Source organism: Benincasa hispida, chromosome 7, assembly GCF_027475165.1.
Source record: "Benincasa hispida cultivar pf3 chromosome 7, pf3_genome.v1.1, whole genome shotgun sequence".
NCBI classification, from domain to species: Eukaryota; Viridiplantae; Streptophyta; class Magnoliopsida; order Cucurbitales; family Cucurbitaceae; genus Benincasa; species Benincasa hispida.
In genome coordinates, this window is record NC_143484.1 from 40,415,776 (window position 1) to 40,438,393 (window position 22,618).

Below are 22,618 nucleotides of genomic sequence, written 5' to 3' on the forward strand. Positions count from 1 at the left end.
TTAATTATAAAAAATGTTTATCATTTTACAAACTGCGAGTTTTTAGGACATAAAACCCAACACCATCTTTCCATTATACTTCCAGAACGCCACTATATGCATGCATAGACTTGATAATAAATCTCTCGCAACAAATTTAGTAAAGGAATTAAAACTTCATTTCATTAAATAAAATTCAAACAATTAAAATTCTGAAAACACCGTTCGAGATTACTTTATTTTAGAATAAATTAAGCCAATAAATGAATTAGCCAATGAATAAACTAAATAACCAAGAGTTTTCTTTTTTTTAAAAAAAAAAAAAAAAAAAATCATGTCAAATTAATAAAATGAACAAATGTGGAAGCGACATCATGTCCCAACAGTCGAGTCATGGATTCTTCCTGTCATTCACCGTCTAATCCTTTCCCTTACCTGAAAAAATGGAAAGAAAAGAATGAGTATAAAATATACCCAGTAAACGACCCACTATTGAGCCCACTAGGTGAATTGTTAGTCTTTCTATCGGGGCTCAAGTGCACAAAACGCATTGTAGGTATAAGCATAGGCATAAGCATAAGGGGCGAACCCGGAGGCACATTTTCGTAGGTAGTAACCTTGGAAGAACACAATTATAAACATAAGTGGTGGTCCCAAGGGAGCACCGTACATAGACATAAGGTGTGAACCCGAAGGCTCATCACATGCGATTAGCCTGATAAAAATGCTAATAGTCACTATCAGTCTCACATAGGCATAAGCATACAATCAAAGTCTTAAGTCATGCTTAGATTTCAGAATAGTCTCACAATTCATGCATCAATCACACTGCAACAATACATAATATCGAAATTCCATGGCATAAACATAAGCTTTCATAATTCCAATTGACCAACAAACATGTCATAATATTCCAAGCCAACATAGAAGCCAACATAGGAACAAATACCTAACAATACTTGGGTTCGAGGGCGAACTGGCAGTAGGTAACTTAACTCAATAAAATCTAATATAATTAATATAATATCCCCTCTTTGCTTTGAGAAACCTCGGGACAACCACCACTAACTTAACCAACATTCAATTTAAATTTTCAGGTTGTCACTCATACAAAAGAAATATCCAAGAATACTCAAATCAACTACCCAACATGAAGTGGCCCCTAAACACTTCCAATTTTCAAATAATAAGCCCAACCTTATGTGTGACACTAAATTGCAAGGGTTAAAACCCAATTTCCAGCAACCCCAAAACACAAGCATCGAAAACACCCCACTTTTACTGTTGAAGCTGCTCGTTGGTGCCAAAACACGCCTCAAAACTCCAATCCGAACATCAACATATCATGGCCAACTTAATTTAGTCCAGAATTTTAATGGCCAATGAAGAATCACCAAGGATAGGCCAAAAAGTGGCTGCAATCTTACCCCAAACGAGAAACACTGGCAGAAACTGACAAGAATCCGATGACAGAATGGATGTGGTTGACACGCGCGTGGACCGACGATGGATGGCGACCGAAGGAAGGTGCACGACTGGGGTCAAGCGGCACAAACGGTGGAGGGAAGCAGCATGGACGATTGGAAGACTAGAGGAAGCGGTTGTATCAGGCGTGAGCGGCTGACATGGCTCGACAACACATTGTTGGAGACAAAACCAACGGTTGGACCTCACCGGCGGCGTGGGCAACATGCGAACGAAAAAAGAAAAACCAGAGGGAGGGTAGGTAGCAGTCACGAAGAGGAAGAGAAAGAAATTTCTCTTTTTTTTTCTCTCTCTCTCTCTTTAGCCTTGCATGCTGAACGTGGCAACTCTAATAAATAAATACAATTGCTTTTCAAACCCTAAACCTTAAAAAAAATAATCAAATAAATCTTCTCCTATTTTTAAGACCCCATAACTTCCTCATGAAATAGATATATATTTTATTTCCTTTTCCCTTCCAAAAAGGAAATTTCTTAAATCTCTCAACCAAACCAACTCATAAACTTAAATTTAAATCTCCAACATCCTTTATAAAAAATAATAATAAAAAAAAAATAAAAACATAAAACATAAATCTATATTCCCCCCTCCCCAACTCAAAAAAAAAAAAAAAAAAAAAAAAATCAAAATACAAAAATCCCAAATAACTCGAGATACTCAAATTGTAAAAAAAATTACCCTTTTGTTTCCCCATGGGGATTTTTTGAAATTCTATTTAGTTTGGGCTTGGACACTATAGTTGGGCTTAGATTGTGCTAAATTAAAAACTAAGTTAAATGTAAAAAGTTAAATGCCTAATATATATATGTATATATTTAAAAACCTAATCGAGGCGGGGCGAGGACGAGGACGAGGTGGGAATACACTCTCCATCCCTGTCGCGTCCTCGGTTCGGGGACCCTTGACCCCATCTCCGGTCAAATCGAGGATTCCCTGTAAGGAATTTTGCCAACCCTAATACAAACATCATAAATGCATGCTTACAAAGGCTTTAATATATAATTAAGATAATTTAAACATAATTAACTAGTAAAACAAGATTAGTGGTTTACAATTTATCTTTTCTTTAGGAAAATTTCATCCTCGAAATTTGTTCTAAACTCTATTACTTGAGTAAATGCGGATCATTGTTCTTCATCTGCTTTTTAGCTTCCCATGTAGCTTCTTCTATTCCGTGATTTTTCCATAGCATCTTAACCAATGGAATAGTCTTGTTCCTTAATACATGTTCTTTTCTGTCTAGAATTTTTATTGGTTCCTCTTCATATGACAAGTTCTTCTTCAGCTGCATTAGCTGATCTTGAAGAATGTGAGCAGGATCTAAAACATACTTCCTCAACATAGATACATTGAAAACATCATGTATCTTGGATAACTCATAAGGTATGGTCAATCTATAAGCTGTTGGCTCGACCCATTCAACTATCTCGTAGGGTCTTATATATCTTGGGCTTAACTTACTTTTCCTGTGAAACCTGAGTATTCATTTCCAGGGTGATAACTTAAGAAATACTCAATCTCCAACTTCAAACTCTAGCTCTCTTCTTCGTTTATCTGCATAAATTTTATGTTTGTCTCGAGTTATTTTCAAATTCTCTCGATCAGCTTAACATTATCTAAGGTTACTTGCACTAACTTTGACCCCATTAACTTCTTTTTCCCTACTTCATTCCAACGGATTTGAGTTCTGCATGGTATATAGTATAGAGCTTCATACAGAGCCATTCCAATACAGGAATGATAACTATTATTATAAACGAACTCTATTAATGGCAAGTGTATATCCCGACTACCTTTAAACTGCAACACAGAAACCCTTAACATGTCCTCTAATGTCAGAATCGTTCGCTTTGACTGTCTATCTGTTTATGGATGAAATGTTGTACTAAAATGTCATTTAGTACCAAGTGCCTTCTGTAAATTGAGCCAAAATTCTGAAGTGAACCTCGAGTCCCTGTCTAATATGATCGATACTGGAGCCCCATACTGGCTCATGACTCTATCAACATATAACTTAGCTAGTTGATCAAGTGTAGAAGTTATCTTGATTGGTAAAAACTTTGTCGTCTTATTCATCTCGTCAATAATCACCCATACACCATCATCGCCACTAGGAAAATAGAAAATTCATAGTAATATGTTCCCAAATAGAAAATTCATAGTAATATGTTCCTAATTCTACTCAGGTACTGATAGTGGGTTAAGCAAACCTATGGGTCTCTGACATTTTAGCTTAACCTGCTGAAGAATCAAGCATCTATCTACATATCCTACCATATCTTTCTTCATTCCAGACCGCCAATAGGACTTCTTTAAAGTTCTGTACATCTTGATACTACCGGGATGCATAGCATAGGCCGAACTATGAACCTCTCCTAAGATTGCATTCTTCAATGTCTCATTATTAGATATGCATAACCTATTCTTTTTCATTAGAGCTCCATCTCGTCTCAACATATAATCTGATCTATATTGCTTGCTTACTACTTCAACCAACTTCCTGAAACTAGGATCTCCTGTCTATGCTTTGACAGCATCATCGATCAATGTAGGCCATACCTGAAAATGAGCCAACAATTCTCCCAAATGGCCTAATGCTAAAACGACATTAGCAACTCTAAATTCCTCTAACAACCTTCCCCTTAGAGAACTACACATAACCTTGGAATGACTTGATTTCCTGCTCAAAGCATCAGCGACTACATTAACTTTACCTGAATGGTAGTTGATAGTACAATCATAATCTTTGATCAACTCTACCCATATTCTCTGTCTCAAATTTGATTCTTTTTGTTCAAGAATATACTTTAAACTCTTATGATCAGTAAGATATGACATTTCTCACCATATAGGTAATGTCTCCAAATCTTTAGAGATAACCGCAGCTGCCAACTCTAGATCATGAGTAGGGTAGTTACCCTCATGCTTCCTTCAATTGTCTGAATGCATAAGCTACTACTTTTCCTTTTTGCATCAACACACTGCTAAACCCTGTCTGGATGCATCACAATAAATCTTGAACTCTCTTCCTGGAACTAGAAGAGTTAGAATTGGTGCGGACACCAATCTTTGCTTTAACTCCTGAAAGCTCTGCTCACATTTCCTTGTCCATTCAAACTTAGCATCTTTTATGGTTAAAGTAGTTAATGGGAGAGCTATCTTTGGAAAGCCCTCAACAAATCTCCTGTAGTAATATGCCAAACCAAGGAAACTACGTACCTCTATCACTGAGGTAGGTTCTTCCAATTTGACTATGACTTTTGTCTCCTGGAGATCAACACCAACTTCTACAGCAAACATTGCATGCCCAAGAATACTACCTGGTCGAATCGAAACTCGCACTTACTGAACTTAGCATATAACTGCTTTTCACGTCGTGTCTGCAATACTATCCCCAGATGTTTTACATGTTTTTCCCTGCTATCTGAGTAAATCAGGATATCATCTATAAAAACCATTACAAACTGATCTAAATATGGATGAAATATCTTGTTCGTCAAATCCACAAATAATGTGGGTCATTAGTTAAGTCAAATGGCATAACTAGGAACTTATAATGCCCATATCTAATTCTGCTGGCTGTCTTAGGGACATCTAACTCCCTGACCTTTAGCTGATGATAATCTAACCTCAAATCAATCTTGAAGAACATTGATGATCCTTTTAATAACTGGTCAAATAGATCATCAATACGAGGTAACAAATACTTATTTCATATAGTTACCCTATTCAACTATTTGTAATCGATACATAAGCCTTATCTACTAGTTCTTGCAACTGGATCTTTAACTCTTTCAACTCAGTAGGTGCCATTTCATAAGGTGCCTGAGAAATAGGCATTGTTCCTGGAATCAAGTAAATAGTGAACTCCACTTCTCTATCAGGTGGTAACTCTGAGAATTCCTCAGGAAATACATTAGTAAATTTCTGTACTACTGAAAAATCCTCTGGTCCTGGCTTCTTCACTTGTGAGACTGATACATGAGCCAAGTACGCTATGCACCCTTTACTCAACAACTTCCTAGACTTTACTACTGATATTAAACATGTAGGGAAAATTTTCTTTTCCCATGTAAACACTATCTCTATTTTGCCTGCTATTCTAAATATCACTTTTTTTTTATGACAATCAATAGATGCATGATACTTAAACAAAAAATATATCTCCAGAAAAACATCAAATTCTAACAATTCTAAGGGAATTAAGTCAATCATCGTGTCCTATTTCTCAATCATAATTACACAGTTCTTATAACGTTTATTAATCATTAGCACCTCACCAACAGAAGTAAAAATAACTAATTCCTCAGGCATGTTTTTTAGCATCCTATCAATATACAATGCAAACATACTAGAAATAAATGAATGGGTCGCCCCTGGATCAAACAACACATGAGCATATCAATAATAAATAAATACCATACCATTACAACATCTGGTGCATCCTCGGCCTTTTACGGGGTCATAGTATAAACCTTACCCTACTGACGTGGCCGTCCTTTTACTCCTTTCTGTTTGACACTACTCGTACCTTCATCTTCTACTGCCCCTTGTCTTGGGCTGATTCATTGTCTGGGATGTTGTCCTTTACTCAACCTGTGCCCCTAGAACTAACTGGGGGCACCCTTTCTGATAATGTCGTGGTTGTCCACACTAATAGTAGACATTCTACCCCTCATAGCATCGTCCTAAATTATGCTTACCACAATTCACACATTGTGGTGTCCTAAATGAACTGGCGATAGACTCACCTGCATGCTTTGACCTGGATCCCTCAGCTAGCTGACTGGATCCTCACCTGCTTTGTCTATGCTGACTTCCTACTGTTTTGGCATGGGAAGTCGCTTGCCCACCAAAACTGCGCTTAAAATTTCTCTTTCCTGAAACTCCCGGAGTGGACCTTCGTTTGTCACTTCTAGAAATATCTCGGTCTAGCCTCTCCTCTACCAGGCTTTCTTCAACTCTCATTGCTAATTCGAATAGCTGAGAGAAATCCGTCCAGTTAGCTATAGTAATCACAGGAGTTCGAATCTCCTTTCTTAGTCCACTCTTAAGCCGTTTATACCTATCCTTCTCCTCAGCTATAATTGTAGAAGCATACCTGGATAACTCTATATACGTCTGTTCATATTCTACCACTGTCATGTTTCCCTGTACTAACTTTAGGAACTCTTCTTTTTGCTTCACGAAAGGAAGTAGGATACTAGTCTTCAAAGATTCTTTTAAACTTATCCCAAGTCATCACTTATGATCTGTTTCTCTTGTTGTCTATCACTCTCCACCAGTTTTCTGCTCTTTTCTAATGCAGAAATCAGCTAACTTGACCTTACGGCCCTCAGGGCATTCGGTCACTTGGAAACACTTTTCCATCTGATTCAACCATGCTTCAGCATCTACTAGGTCAGTGGTACCCTCGAATGTTGTGGCACCTAGTGCCTTCATCCTCTCAATGTCATTCTCTTCTCTAGATCTTTCTGTACAAACCCCACATTGGCTGCTAGTCTCTGAGCAATTTTGTCAAAAACCCTATTTTTTAGATGGGTCAACTTTATCCTAAGGGATGTTGGACTCTCCCTCAGATGCATCCCTTACTCCTCATTACATTGTTACGAAAGAAGAGATAAAACACTTAGTCAAAATTTTGAAAAGAAGGTTTGAGCAGAGTCTTGTATTAGAGAAGGTAAAGTTGAAACTACTGCAAATAATTGTTTGGGTGTTAAGTAGAACATGCGATATGTAAAGAAATTACGTTAAGGTTATGCATAATACTCATCATAGCATTGTAAATAAACAACGCAAAAGAAGAAAAAGGAAATACAACATTGAATTCACAAAGGATGAGATAAACAAAAAGGCCAAGTACAAGGGATAAGGAAAGATAATCATTCAATATTCATAAATTGACTAAGTACAAAAGATTGTAATTGCAACAAACACAAAAATTTCAAAAGATAATGAAGAAAATACAAAGGTAGGGAAAGTAATACACCCTCAAATTTAGATTTGAGGCGGGGGCTCATTGTTGGGTAGAGGTTGCGAAGCTCCAGGTGGCACCTCTTGAAAGTAAAGTGGCTGTCGCAGATGGGGAGGCACCATGGGGCCATGTAAATATGTGGTTAAGAAGTTGAAGTACTCATGGTTGCATTTTTCTAACTGCCTTTGATTCAGGCGAATGGTGAAGATGTTGCGTTGTATGTTAATCATCGCCTGGCACAGCTCTGTGTTGCTTTCACGTAGCTCCGTGAAGGTTTGGCAAAAGGAGAAGAGTTCATGGTTTAAGAAACCCCGAATGTCATCGACTGCAGCAACAACAGATGTGATGGGAGGAGGTGCCATCGATGTCTCGCCTGCATCGGTTTGGGGCTGAGTGGAAGGGCCAACACCCAAACCATGTGGGTCATCAACATGCGGTGAAGCTCTAAGAGATTGGTGGGCTGGTGAGGGATGGCTGTTGGATGTTGCTGGTGATGGAGGGTCAGAGTCAGGGATAAGAAGAAGGTTGGCAAGATGATCGAGAAGAGGGAAAAAGAGATCAATAGTGGGGCTTGGTGGTAGAATGACTAAAGGTGAAGGCTCTTCCAAGGGTTCATTGGGTGGTTGACGTGATGCACTGCCTTGGATAACTTCCTTGTCTTTGTCATGTTTCCGTCATCTGGGTCTGAGTGGTTGCGGCGCATTAAGCCAAATCCTTGAGAAGAACTCTCCAGATTTTAGTGCTGATGAGGCCATGGACTTCTGGCATAGGCTCGTCTTCGATGCCAGAGCCTACAAATAGGCAAAAGCTAGAGATAGTCCATGGAAAGAAGTATTGACCCCTGATGCGACCTACATAGCTTCTAAGTTGCCTCGCAATTAATCTGCCCACATCGATCGGGATGCCACGCGCAATGCAGTATGCGACCATAACTCGATCCCTTAAAATTTTTTTGTCGTGAGTGGTTAGGATGACCCTCTTTTTTACCAAGTAAACCTATAGACGCGCTTCTGGCAGCAGACAGTTAGATGCGAGGGTCTTAATGCCAGTTAAAGACACCGTCCAAGTGGTGTCAGGTTGCGCTAATATTCTTGATGCATCCTTCATATGCTCCTTAGCAGGATCGTCAATCAGCTTGTTGTTGGGTGTTTCCAGGAAATCCTTTAACTTATAAAGCTGATTGATGTCCTGGGCGCTAAATGGCACTACCCTCCCATCGACGATCACCACATCCTCGGTGTCGTGGGTCCTGCCTTGATAAAAGACCCACACTACCTTTGGGATGACTATGGATGGGCATTGACAGAAAGTATCCCATCCAAGCTCAACCATGATGCTGTTGATGAAATCTGGTAGTGGGGTCGGCGTAGGGAAGAAGTCCATCTCCATCAGTAATTCATCATTTTCTTTTCTGAATTTTGGGCGCCTCCTGGCCGGCGAAGACTCGCTGCCTTCCACCTTTTCCTTTCCTTTTTCCTGAGTGGCCGCAAGACGGGTCCTTTGTCGTTTGACGCGTTCCCTTTCCTTGTCCTGCTCTTCTTTTTCCCTTTCCCATTCTTATATTTCTTTTCTTTTCAACTCAATGTTGCGCTGCGCTTTGGCTCTTCTGCGCAACTCCTTCTCCTCCTTCTTCTTCCTCTCAATTTCTTCTTTTCTTGCAATTCTTTTTCAAGTTGCTCGGTGGCGAGCACAATGCGCTGCTCGTCTTCGAGCTTTTTCTTCGCTTCCTCATCTGCCATTGCATTGACACGGCCAAATCGGCTGAAGCGATGATTTTTGTTGCCAGGATCGACGCAACCAAAAAGAATAAAAGAAAAGAGATTAACTCCACTGTCCAGCTAAAGTAAAAACTTGGCCAAAGGATAAGAGTTGAAGTTGAGCTTGGTACACAACCAAAGTTGAATGTTCGCATGACACCCATAGGAGCAAGCCAAAATGAAGAGTAACCATGATCAACGATCTCTAAGATATGATGCAAACCAGGCTATGACATAAAAGGTGTATTCCGTTTTTACAAGAAAGAGAAATCTTTTCGAAACAAGAGGGAACTTTGAGCAAGAGGTTTGTCTAAAGTAAGACTAAAGTAGAATATTCTAAAGAAACATTCAAAGGATAGAAAGAACAAGTGATTTTAAGAAATTATGTAGAGGAATAACATTCTGAGTAGCTGATCGGCGCAAAACAATGACTTCGACTTAAGCTGAATTGCGTTAGTATAAGATATGCTTGAGGACAAGTATACTTCTAAATTTGGGGTGTGATAACTTGTAGAAATACAAGTTATTTATATCGTCTTACTTAGAATATGCGGCAATAGGGAGGAAAAGTTGCATCGAATGAAGTAAAGTTGGCTTAGAAACGTGAAGCTTGTAAAAGTATCGCAAACACACCCTCTGACCACATTACGAGGGCAAAAAGGATGTCCAAACCTTTGTTTTGCAGATAGCAGGTATCATTGCATGCGGTAATTACTCATGGACAATAAGATCAATGCATTCTCAAGGATTTCTGAAATCGTATAGCTTTCTCTGACATACGGCCTGACGAATGGAACGTGGAGTAGAACAGACATGCCCACCAGCTGCGACAAGAAAAACTAACTTCTCAAAGTAGGACCACTGAGGCAAGAGGCACTAAAATCTATAAATAGCAACACTCAGCACAAGCTGAAGGGGGACAACAAAAACTAACTTTTTAGAGTGGGGCCAATGAGGCAAGAGGTGCTAAAATCTATAAATAGCAACATTCAGCACAAACTGAAGGGGAGAAGAGTGTTCTTTTTGTTGCTCTGAAAAGTTAGTTTTTCTTGTCGTGGCTGGTGGGAATGCTCGCTCTGTGTCACAATCGCTCTTTCGGAAGCTTCTCTTGGCGATTGTGTGGCACTTGTTCCCGCTCACGAACAAGTCAACCAACTCGAATACGGACTGCCGGTAGCACACCGAGTGCCTCTCGCAACCTCCACCCCCGTTTTAGGGAAAACAGTTTTAGAAAACGGGTTTGGAGAAAATGTTTTCGTAAGAAGTTTTTGTGAGTGAATAAAGAAAGAAAGATTGTAGTAGACTAGAAAGCAATAAGCAACAACAACAGCTTTATAGAGTACTACTCCGGGTATGAGGAAGTAATGGTTAGTCTTATCCCCATATAGTGCATTCTGAACAAAAAGCCAACTGGCTCCCTTGCATATGCAAAAGGGCGAGTGGTCACTTACAATGAAAATGTAAAGAAAGCAAGCTAACTAAGCTAATACAATACAAGATATGAAAGTATGCTAGAAGGGGATTGGATCAGGCATGCGGCCATGGGCAACAGGCCCTGGACAGGCATGACCGTGACATTCTCCCCCACTTAATTGGTTGACGTCCCCGTCAACTGACCTTGTTCAAAATCTGCAAGGGCTGACAAGGGCTGGAGCTGCATTCTTCAAATCTTCGGCCCGCTCCCAACTTATCTCGTCATCGGGGAGATCCTTCCATTTCACTAAGAACTCTGTCAGTTCTCGTCTGGGTCTTCCAATACGGCGCGTATGTTTATTCAGGATTTGTGCAACTTCTTTCTCAGTGGAACTCTTCATCGTGACTGGTGGGCGCCTTAGCATGTTTCATTGTTCGTCCTCGGGATCGGGATGATAGGGCTTCAGGATACTCACATGAATGACAGGATGAATCTTCATCCATGAGGGTAACTGAACCTTATATGAGGTTCTCCCGATCTTCTCAATTACCTTCATTGGACCTTCATATTTTCTTACTAGCCGTTGGTATCTCTGGCCTCGGAAACGAAACTGTTCCGGTCGTAGCTTGATCAGGACCTTGTCCCCGGCCTGAAACTCGAGGGCCCTCCGCTTCTTATCAGCCCACTTCTTCATCCTTCTTGATGCTTTTTCTAGGTAGGCGCGAGATATCTCAGAGGTTCTGCTCCACTCTTTAGTGAAGTTATGTGCCTGAGGACTTTTGCCTGCATAAGGGTGGTCCACCAAGTGTGGCATGAGTGGCTGTCTACCGCACACCACTTCGAAGGGCGTTTTTCCGGTCGCGAAACTCTGCTGGCTATTGAAGCTAAACTGAGCCACATCTAACAACTGGACCCAGTTCTTCTGCCTAGCGTCGATAAAATGACGAAGATATTCCTCGAGCATACTATTGAAGCATTCCGTCTAGCCGTCAGTTTGGGGATGATAGCTAGAGAAGATATTTAGTGTTGACCCCAATATTTTGAACAATTCTGTCCAGAATGTCCCAGTGAATCTTCCGTCCCGATTGCTAACAATGCTCGCGAGGACACCCCATTATTTCACGATGTGTTTGAAGAACAGTTGGGCAGTCTCACGGCTGTGCACATTTTCGGCGTCGGGATGAAAGTGGCATATTTTGAGAACCGGTCGATGATAACAAGGATCGATTCGAACTCTCCCACCTTAGGCAAATGGGTGATGAAGTCAAGAGACACGCTCTCCCATGGTCTAGAGGGCACAAGTAGGGGTTCCAGCAGACCTGCTAATTTCGCCCTTTCGACCTTGTCTTGTTGGCAGACAAGGCAAGTCTTGGTAAATTGCATGACATCGTCTCGAAGGCTTGGCCAATAGTAGCCTTGTTTCAGAAGGGCATAAGTCCTCTGCCAACCATTATGTCCTGCCCACAGTGTGTCGTGACAGTCCTTCATCAACGACCTTCGTAACTCCCCGGATCTGGGGATGTAAAGGCGATTGCCCTTGGTGTATAGTAGATCGTCTTCCCCTCTTTGGCCAACTGTAAGATGGCCTGTGCCGCTGTGTCGTTTGTCAAGTGAGTTTTGATAGTTTCTCGTACTGTTGCACTCAACGTACTTGCTTGTAGGCGGGCGAACATGCATAGGGCCACATGTTCGCTCTTTTGGCTAAGAGCATCGGTCGCTTGGTTACTTTTCCCCGGTCTATGTTCGAATTAGAAGTCAAACTCCGCTAGACACTCCTGCCACCGTGCTTGTTTCGACGACAACTTCGATTGGTTGAAGAAGTGGCAAATGGAGTTGTTGTCGGTCTTGACCACGAACTTAGCCCCCAAGAGATACTGTCTCCAGGTCCTCAAGCACTGAACTACTGCTAACATCTCTTTCTCGGAGGCGGCATACCTCCGTTCGGCATCATTTAGTTTCTTACTCTCATACGCGATGGGGTGTCCGTCTTGGAGGAGGACACCGCCCAACGCGAAGTCAGAAGCATCAGTCTCTACTTCAAATGGCTTGGTCACGTCGGCAATTTCGAGGACCAGCCCCTCAATCATCACTTTCTTCAAGCCCTCAAAGGCGGCTTGACATTCAGGAGTCCAGCTCCATTGGCTATCTTTCTTCAACAGTTCGGTTAATGGCCCTGTTCTTCTCAAGAATCCTTCTACGAACCGCTTATAGTAGTTGGCTAGTCCGAGGAAGGATCGTAATTCGGTCACGGATGATGGTACCCTCCAGTCTCTGATCGCGGCCACCTTGCCCTCTTCCATACCAATCCGACCACACTCAATCACGTGGCCGAGGAAATTTATGCGCTCTTGGGCAAAGGAGCACTTCTCTCTCTTTACATACAACTGATTTTTCCTCAGCTTTTCGAAGACTAGTTGGAGGTGATGTTGATGGTCCTCCAGCGAGGCATTATAGGCCACAATGTCATCGAGATACATTACGACGAATTTGTCGAGGTATTTGTGAAACACTTGGTTCATTAAGGTACAGAAAGTTTCTGGAACATTGGTGAGGCCAAAGGGCATCACGAGGAATTCGAAGGCTCCATATCTCGTGACACAGGTCGTCTTAGGTTCGTCTCCTTCAGCAATTCGAACCTGATAATATCCCGACCGTAGGTCCAGCTTTGAGAAATACTTAGCGCCGTGAAGTCGATCAAATAAGTCAGTAATGATAGGAAGGGGATATTTGTTGCGGACTGTGAGCTTGTTCAAGGCTCGATAGTCGATGCACAACCGGAGGCTCCCATCCTTCTTCTTCTGGAACAGTACTGGGGCTCCGTAAGGGGCCTTCGCCGGTCTGATAAATCTTGCATCTAGCAATTCGTCTAACTGTTTTTGGAGTTCGGCATATTCTGGCGGGGCCATCCGATACGCATTCTTGGCAGGCGGCTTTGCCCCTGGTAACAACTCAATCTCATGGTCAATCCCCCTTCGTGGGGGTAAGGACTTGGGCAAGCTTTTAGGCATGACATCCCGATACTCTTCCAAGACAAATAGAACGTCTTGGGGGATCTCCTCTTCAGTGGATTCAATTAATTCTATCGGGATGACCATGAACGTGGGTTCACCGTGGGTCAGGCCTCTCTTCAATTGGAGGGCTGAGATCATTCTCACCCCATTTGACTGCTTGATACTGGCTTGAACTACAGTGGGTGTAGATCCGGTAATGACTAGACATTTGGCGAGGGGCATTGGTATGACTTTATGTTCAAGCAGGAACTCCATCCCCAATACCACGTCGAAATCATCCATCTTGACAATCACGAAGTCAACGAGGCCCTTCCAGTCTCCTAACTTCACCAAAGTTCTCTTCGCTATCCCCGTAATCGGTAGGGCTGCAGAATTCACAGCTTTCATCTTCCATGCATCTCTTTCCCATGTCAAGTTCAAGCGGCGGGCTTCTAATTCAGCCATGAAGTTATGGGTGGCCCCAGAGTCGACCATAGTGTTCTTGGCCGATCTTTGGTTGACCCAAGCGTCCACATACATGAGTCCTTTCTCTAGTGGCTCTGTCGCTTTTCCCATTTTCTTCTGGAGCGCAGATAAGAATTTCAATGCCCCCATCCTGGGATTCTCAATTTCTACAGCTGGCTCGATTACCGTCTCCTCCAGTTCAGTCTTGTCTTCAGAGGCAGAGGCTAATGTGGCTTGAAAAGCATTGAACGCGGTTCGATTTGGACATTCGCCCGCCCTGTGTGGCCCTCTACATATGAAACAAGATAGGGGGCGATTGTAATTGTTATGCTGTTGTGGCGGCCCCCGCCAGTTGTTTCCTGATCTCGGTTGGGATGATTTACGGTCCCCCCTGTGTTCTTGTCTCCTCCCTCAGGTCTGGGAGGACTGGAACGACTGTTTCTGTTTCCCCCATTTGAGGAAGTTGACTGTTTCCTCACATCTTGTGAGTCGGTGCTAAGGTCGTATAGCCGTTCAGCTGCCGCATAGTGCCGCATAGGCAGAGGGGAGATCCTGTACTCTCTGTTCATATAGTTTTGATTTCGCCCACGGTTTCAGCCCTTCAACAAAGCAAAAGACCTTGTCTTTTTCAGACATATCTCGTATGTCCAACATGAGTCCTGCAAACTGTTTTACGTAGTCCCTGATGTTACCCATTTGCTTCAGCTCTCGGAGTTTTCGTCGAGCCAAGATCTCGACATTTTCAAGGAAGAACTGCGAGCGAAGTTCTTGTTTCAATCTGTCCCAAGTATCAATAGTGCATCGTCCTTCCTGTATGTCTGTAAATCGTGATCTCCACCACAATTTTGCATCTTCAGCCAGATGCATCGTTGCTAGTGTGACTTTCGACTCTTCAGTCACTGTGTTCGTCGCCTTGAAGTATTGCTCAAAGTCGAAGATAAAATTTTCCAGAGCTTTTGCTTCTCGAACCCCACAGAAGGGTTTCGGTTCTGGGATTTTTATTCGACTTACTGTCATTGCTCCCCCAGATGGGGTTTGGTTCCCTACCACTCGGATGGTGAGATTCACCCTAGCACTCACATCTGCTATCTCGGCTCTGACGACGTCAAGGGCCGACCGAAAGTCTTCAGACAAATCGGTTACCATCTGAAGTATTGCTTTTTGGGAGCCGTCCAACTCTTCGACGCGCTCCTCTATGTAGGCAACAGAGCCCGATGAGTTATCGCCACGTTCAAAGCTGTCGGACCGTGCTGTTTTAGTCTCGAGGGTCTCTACCCTCATCATCAATTCTCTGACGGGTAATCCGTCTAGTCGGCCCACCGCATCAATTCCATCGGCTTTCTCAGCAACTTCTTGTAGCCGAGTCTCTAGGAAGCGGACACTATCCGGGACCTCTCTCAGGTAGTGCATTTGCTCTTCCATCTCTACCAACCTATCCACATAGGACTTGTTCAGGTTTTTCGTTGCCGACATGATCACTGATCTTCCCTCTGTGAGCCGACTTGGCTCTGATACCAACTGTCACAATCGCTCTTTCGAAAACTTCTCTTAACGATTGTGCGGCACTTATTCCCGCTCACGAACAAGTCAGCCAACTCGAATACGAACTGTCGGTGGCACACCGAGTGCCTCTCGCAACCTCCACCCCCGTTTTAGGGAAAACGGTTTTAGAAAACAGGTTTGGAGAAAAGGTTTTCGTAAGAAGTTTTTGTGAGTGTGAATAAAGAAAGAAAGATTGTAGTAGACTAGAAAGCAATAAGCAACAACAACAGCTTTATAGAGTACTACTCCGGGTATGAGAAAGTGATGGTTAGTCTTATCCCCATATAGTGCATTCTGAACAAAAAGCTAACTGGCTCCCTTGCATATGCAAAAGGGTGAGTGGTCACTTACAATGAAAATGTAAAGAAAGCAAGCTAACTAAGCTAATACAATACAAGATATGAAAGTACGCTAGAAGGGGATTGGATCGGGCATGCGGCCATGGGCAATAGGCCCTGGACAAGCATGACCGTGACACTCTGCTTCACGTTTCATTTTTCAGGCTGTACGTCAAAAAAAGCTGTACAATTTCAGAATGGGACCACTGAGGCAAGAGGTGCTAAAATCTATAACTAGCAACACTCAGCACAAGCTGAAGGGGGGACGAGGAGAATAACAAAAAGAAGTTCTGTATTAGTCACTACTAGTTCTCTAATAGGGTTTTGATCCCCGTCTACCATTTGTCAAGTCAGTCTGTCAATTTTTCGAGGCATGTTTCCTATAAAATTCACATTATTAGGTTTATAACATTTTATAACATCTTATAACATCATTTACATGCCCCAAGTCTCTAATGCATGACAATTATTCCCCAAAACATTATGCTCTAATACCAACTTGTCACCTTCCCAACTTATCCTCCTAACCCAAGAAGAGGTGTGAAGATAGCGATTGTTAACCCTCTTACGACGATTACTACCCAACACACACCTGTATCCTTAGCACTTGCTAACCTGATAAACAATTTATAACTCAACTTAGCAACAATTTAACTATATAGATACTACTGATCATAATATAACAGGTTCACTCCCAATTTACATAAGAGGATGTTTGGCTCACCAACATGAGTTGAGTTGAGTTGGTATAATATATCAACTCATTGTTTAGTCTACCAATTTTAGATGTTGGTAGTCGGTATATTTTACCAACTCACCTCAACTCTCCCTTTTCCCAATGTTTTTAATGGCTCCATCTATCGGCCACTATCACACTCCAAGAACTAACTTCATCAAGCTTCGACAACCATCTCCAATTCTAATTTCGGCAACAAAATCTAGGTTCCGACAACCACCTTCAATGACAGCTTCGGCGACCAACTCCAACCTCCAAAAATCTTCCCGCGACCAACTCTTACAACCAATTTTGGCCTCCGACAACTATCTCTGGTGACCCAACTCCAACGACCAATTGGCTCTTACAACAAACTCCAATGACTAACTCCGACAACCACCTCCAACTACAAACTTCGATGATCACCTTTGAGGGAGCAACTCTAACGACCAACTCGAGGATTCAACAACCACCTCCAACGTAAACTCTAACAACCAACTCATACCACCTCCTTGCGATTAACTTCGAGCTCCGACAACCACCTCTGACTACAATCTCCATCGAAAATCATCTTCGATGATTAACTTCGACAGTCACTTTTGCCCGATCAACTTCAAAATTTGAAAACCTCCTCCGATGACAAACTTCGACAACCAACTCCATTATTTAATTGAATTCAAGTATGTATGTATTAAAAAGTATGTAACATATAACAAAAAAAAAAAACCATAAAATAAAATTTTTTGAAAAAATTTGGTAACATTCCATTGGCTACTAACATGAGGTGGGAGATTTAATTTTAAAAAAAAATCTTGACATAGTAAAAATATAGAGCAACAACAAGAACAAGATGGAAAAGAAGAAGTTAATAATAAAATTCGTAGAAAAATTATTGATTTCTATTTGATTTCTCATTTGAGTTAATTGTTGTTCACTGCCCAACAAAAAAAGAATGAAAGAAAAAAATATAAAAAATTAAAAGAAAAAAATTGTAGTCCATATTTTATTCAAACAATGAAAGAATTATTGAACAAAAAAATTCCTAAACAAAAATAGTAATCATAAAAACAAAACAAAACTAGTAATCATAAAAATATAAATAGTAATCATAAAAACATATTATTTAGAATTAAAAAAACTACGGATATCCAAACATAAATTCAGACCAATAACTCTGCACCCCAAACATAAACATATGAACTCCATAGATATATGATATGAACTCCAAATATCCTATCTCAACTCAGCGCCCCATATTTGACTCTCTATTCTTCCTAAGGTGAAAAGTTTCTTGGATTCTTGCAGGGATTGCTAGAGTGCGACCGATTTCTAGGATGGGCCATCAAAATCCCTTCATGGCTCAAATTGAGAGGTAACGACCATTCTAAGATGAGGCATGTGGAATCATCACAATTATATCTAGTCTTGACAATGATGGCCTTATTCGCAAAATCCACCTTCATATCAAAAAGTTTAGAGCCAATTCAAATGGGGAGTTTGTTCTGCGTAGATTAGAGTCAGCCTCAACAGCAAGCCTGAAGTTTAAAGACCAATCCAAATCCAACCTAGGCTCGATTCAAGCTCGAGCTAAAGTTAACTCCTTGAACCCAAATATATGTTTGTATAATTTTTCATATATTATATTTTTTATATTAAAAATATAATTTTTTTAAAAAAATTGTTCTTTAAATATACTATATTGTAGTTTTTTATTAACATTAATTTTTTTAATTATTAAAAACTAATAAAAAAATTTTAAAATCAAATACTAAATATAATTTTTTTAAAAAAATAATAATGTTTTTTAAAATATAATGACAAAAATAGGGTTGGAGGAAAATTTTTTCTAAGAATAGGTATTTTGAAAAATTATTGATAAAATTGGGATAGTGAAATCGTGTACCAGGTACGATTTTCATGTGGCAAACTCGTGTACCCGGTACACGAGTACCATTTAATCCAATCAGCAACTGGTTTGTTTATTTATTTTTTTTAAAATTTTTTGACTATTTTTTTTAATTGTAGATGTACAACAATATTAAAACTTTAGGAATTGGTCCACAATTTCTTTCATTATTAAACTTAATTATATATTTAATCTACAATGAAAAATTAATATATAATGATATTAAAGAATATTTACAAATGATTCTTTAATTTACAATTTGAAAATGAAAGTTTACATGAAATTTAAAAACGACCCCCTGCCCTTACCTTGGATTCGTGTGACCCCCTGCCCTTACCTTGGATTCGTGTCCCTCTAAATTAGGTTCACGCTGTCGTCTACGACGAATACGTCTTCAATCGGTATCGAATGTCAGCAACATCATTTAATATTATTGAACATCGCCGATAAAATTATTCTGTACAATAAAAAAATATTAAATAATATTTATATCAGATATATGAAAATTGTCTGATTTTAAATCTCTTACTATACAGCTGACCCATTTGTTAATTCTCCATGTGCACAACGATTGTCCATGCCAGTGAGATAAATATTCCACATGATTTCATCGTCCACTTAATGCCAACTATAATTTCGTTACCATTTTATGTAAATGGAGTGCACAAATACAAACAAAATGATATATATAGAAAGATTTATATTGCAAAACTAGAGAGAGACCAAAGAAACAAACTAGAGAGAATTTTACCACAGAAGTGTTCGAACGATTTTGGACGGACGAACAAATGGAGGACGATTTCGAACATTTTTGGACAGACAAGCAAATGGAAGCATTTGGATGCACAAGACAGCAAAATGAGAAAGATTTCAAAATTTTGGACGAAGAAACGCAACAAAAAAAAGGCAAAATCATTCGGATGCTTTCAAAAAGCAAAAAGCTCGATGAGAAAGAAGGGACAGACGGTGATTTAATAAAAGTAAATCGTGTGTCGAGTACATGATTACCTCAGTCAACCCTGCCACATGCCAGATGGACAAAGACTCATGTACACGGTACACAATTAAGGTATAATCATATACCCGATACATGGTACACGATTAAGGTATAATTGCATACCCTATACACGATACACAATTAAGGTATAATCGTATGACCGATACACGATTTAAAAACTTATTTTTAAAATATTTTTCCTCCAACCCTACATTTGCCATTATATTTTAAAAAAACATTATTTTATAAAATAAATATACTAAATAACATTTTATAATATCAATAATTTTATTTAGAACCCATACGAATTGAAGACCTATAAGAGCTATTAAATTTTATTTAAAAAATAATAAAAATTATAAAATAAATTTAATTTAATACTTGGGCTTGGGCTCGTTCGTTATAAGTTGGTTAAAAGATTAATTGGATCATCCATAGCTCTTATCTCCAATTGTGAAAGAATGATGATTAACTCAACTATAAAATCGTGGGAGACTCTCGCTGTGATTAAAGGACATTATCAACCAAGTGAGTTTATGAGAGAGTCCGATTGCTCCAAGTTATGCATGCTATTAACAGGAGTGACATTTTGTTCTGTGAATGCTATTATCACTTTGAGGAGTGACATTTTGGAGATGAGTCGGTTGGTTGAGAAGTATCTCTGTAGCAAAGTTTGTCCATGTTGTCTCTCACTTGGCTCAACTAGGAATTCTAGAGCAGCACACCATCTTGCCCATGCAGCGTTTTGTTTCTTTTTTTTCTTTTGGTAGTTTAGAGTTTTGTTTTGTTGGTCCCCCTCTTCCCTATCCTATTATCCTCTGCTATTATTGAGAATGTTTGTGGATTAAATTGGTTAATTGTTTATTATACATTTACCCCTTTCAAAAAAAAAAAACAAACAAATAAATCTCCAAATATAAGAACCAAATGATATTTAAACCATCTAGTTCATTTTCATTTCCTTTACTACCAATTTCAATAGTTTCTTCACCAATTTCATCGGTTGTTTGAAACAGAAGCTATAGTTCCTTCTTTCCACTAAGCAACTTGAGGAGTAATAAATTCTTCATTTTTTCAACCTAAATTACCCAATTGAAAAAAATCCAATTAATTCTTTATTTTCATCCCTCATCTTGAGAGATCATTAATTCCTCAATTTGTTGAAGTTTAACAGATCTTGAGGTTAGAAATAATTTTCCATTGTTAAAACTTTTGGTCCACAGAGTTCATCTTAGATTGCATTTGAGTCCATAAGAATTCAAACTCAATAATTTAATCCCGAAGTGTTGTTGGTAGCACAGTTGGCCGATTCAGAATGATTCAATTCAATTTCCTGTACTTACTAATAATGCAAAACATAGGGACTGGAAATTATTCCTATTTTGCAGAAAACCCCATTGATTGCTGAGCACCAAAAATCATCAAAAGAAAGGGGATTTTCTGAAATTTCTTCCGGTCTAATACTGTAGCAAAATTGATCCTTCATCCATTTGAAGGAAAATTATAAACATTTTGAAATCAGGACTAAATTGAAGCCAAAAGACTAAAAAACTACTAACATTTTGAAATTTCTAGATCCAAAGTAAAGAAAAAAAGGAGAGAAATATGAGATGGAATCAGTAGACGAAATGGGATAAAAGAAACCCATCATCTGTGGATACCATCCCTACGGTTGTCTGGCCGCTGCCTGAACGCCCAAACCCCTTATTCTTTCCCGGAAAACTTTAATTTTCCGGGAAAATCCAAGGAAGAAAGAGCAATCAAACTTTCATTATAGCATCCATTGTTCAATGAGAAAACTCACAGAGAAAATCTCGTAATCTCACATGTATCACAACGAATGCAAAATCAAATCAAACACAAAACACTTAGGGCTCATATCAAGTGTATAGAAATTTAAAAAGAACCCGTCACTGTGAGAGAAAACCCTAATCCAAAACAATCACAAGAAAACGGAAACAAAAGAAGATAGAAGAAAGTTCAGAAGATACCAAAGCCATCATTAGAAGACAGCGGCACCTTCAATCGATCTTCTTCTCCTCTGTCGATCGCTTTTCTCGGAATATTAATCGAACAGGGTTTTCAAATTCGAATCCCACTCGAGCCTCTCTCTTTCTAATCATAGCCCACTCGAGTCGAGAGAAGAAGGTGAAGCTCGAATAACCGCAGATTAGGGCAAGGAATTCAAAGAAATGGCGATTTAAATGGAGAAGAAGAGATTGAAGATCGAAAGCTTTCTGGGGTGTGATGAAGAAAGCGGCGTAACTGAGATTAAATAGGGAGAGTTTTGGGCTCAAAATTGGAGTGCTAGGGCTTCCTTACGCTCTTCGACGACATGTCGAACTAGTTGGATTGGACTCGTTCTTATTTTAACGGTACCGCTGAACGACTGATCCGGTATTTTATTTTATTTATTCTGTTATTAAATATTTTTTCCTACTACTCTTTTTTTAAGGATATTCTACTACTACATAGTTATGGTTAAATTGCAAATATAATCTCTATCGTTTGGAGAGAGAGAGAGGAAAAAAAAAAAAAAAAGGGGTTAGAATTTAGTTTTCATGGATTATAATTAAAATTTGAACTATATGGTTTGATAAAATCCTCATAAATAGCCCATATGATAGAGATTATTTTTTAGAATTTTATCAAACAAAATAAACGATTTATGAGGTATTATCAGCCTTTAAAATCATATGGACTAAATTTTAACTTTATCTAAACTATAGAGAACAAATTTGTAATTTAACCTATGAATTTAGTTCTTTACGTTTGAGATGAGTGTGTTATTTACCTTATGAAGTTAATAAAAGCAGTTGTTAAAATTTTTAAAATTTGTGTTCTAAGTTTCTGAACTTTTAAAAGTGTTTGATAGGTTTTTATACTTTCAGTTTAGTGTTCAACTGATTCTTACACCCATAGGACCCATTCTAAATTTCAAATACTAAATAGATACAAACTTCAAAATTTAGAGACCAATCTTGTAATTAACCTTCGGTTAATGTTTGCTATAGTTTTTGCTTTGAAAAATAATTTTAAAATTTTGAATGGATAGT

General features: G+C 39.6%; 1 long non-coding RNA gene and 1 other non-coding gene across 2 annotated transcripts; both read right to left on the reverse strand.

Moving 5' to 3' along the window:
• Window positions 1-135: 135 nt before the first annotated feature.
• Window positions 136-21,921, reverse strand: LOC120079604 (uncharacterized). Its single transcript, XR_005482284.2, has 2 exons — window positions 18,874-21,921; window positions 136-414 (listed from the first exon to the last, which is right to left on the reverse strand). It is a non-coding gene; the product is annotated as an uncharacterized LOC120079604 (long non-coding RNA).
• LOC120080647 (small nucleolar RNA snoR143) lies at window positions 21,164-21,303 on the reverse strand. The gene has a single exon (XR_005482599.1). It is a non-coding gene; the product is annotated as a small nucleolar RNA snoR143 (small nucleolar RNA).
• Window positions 21,922-22,618: the final 697 nt, after the last annotated feature.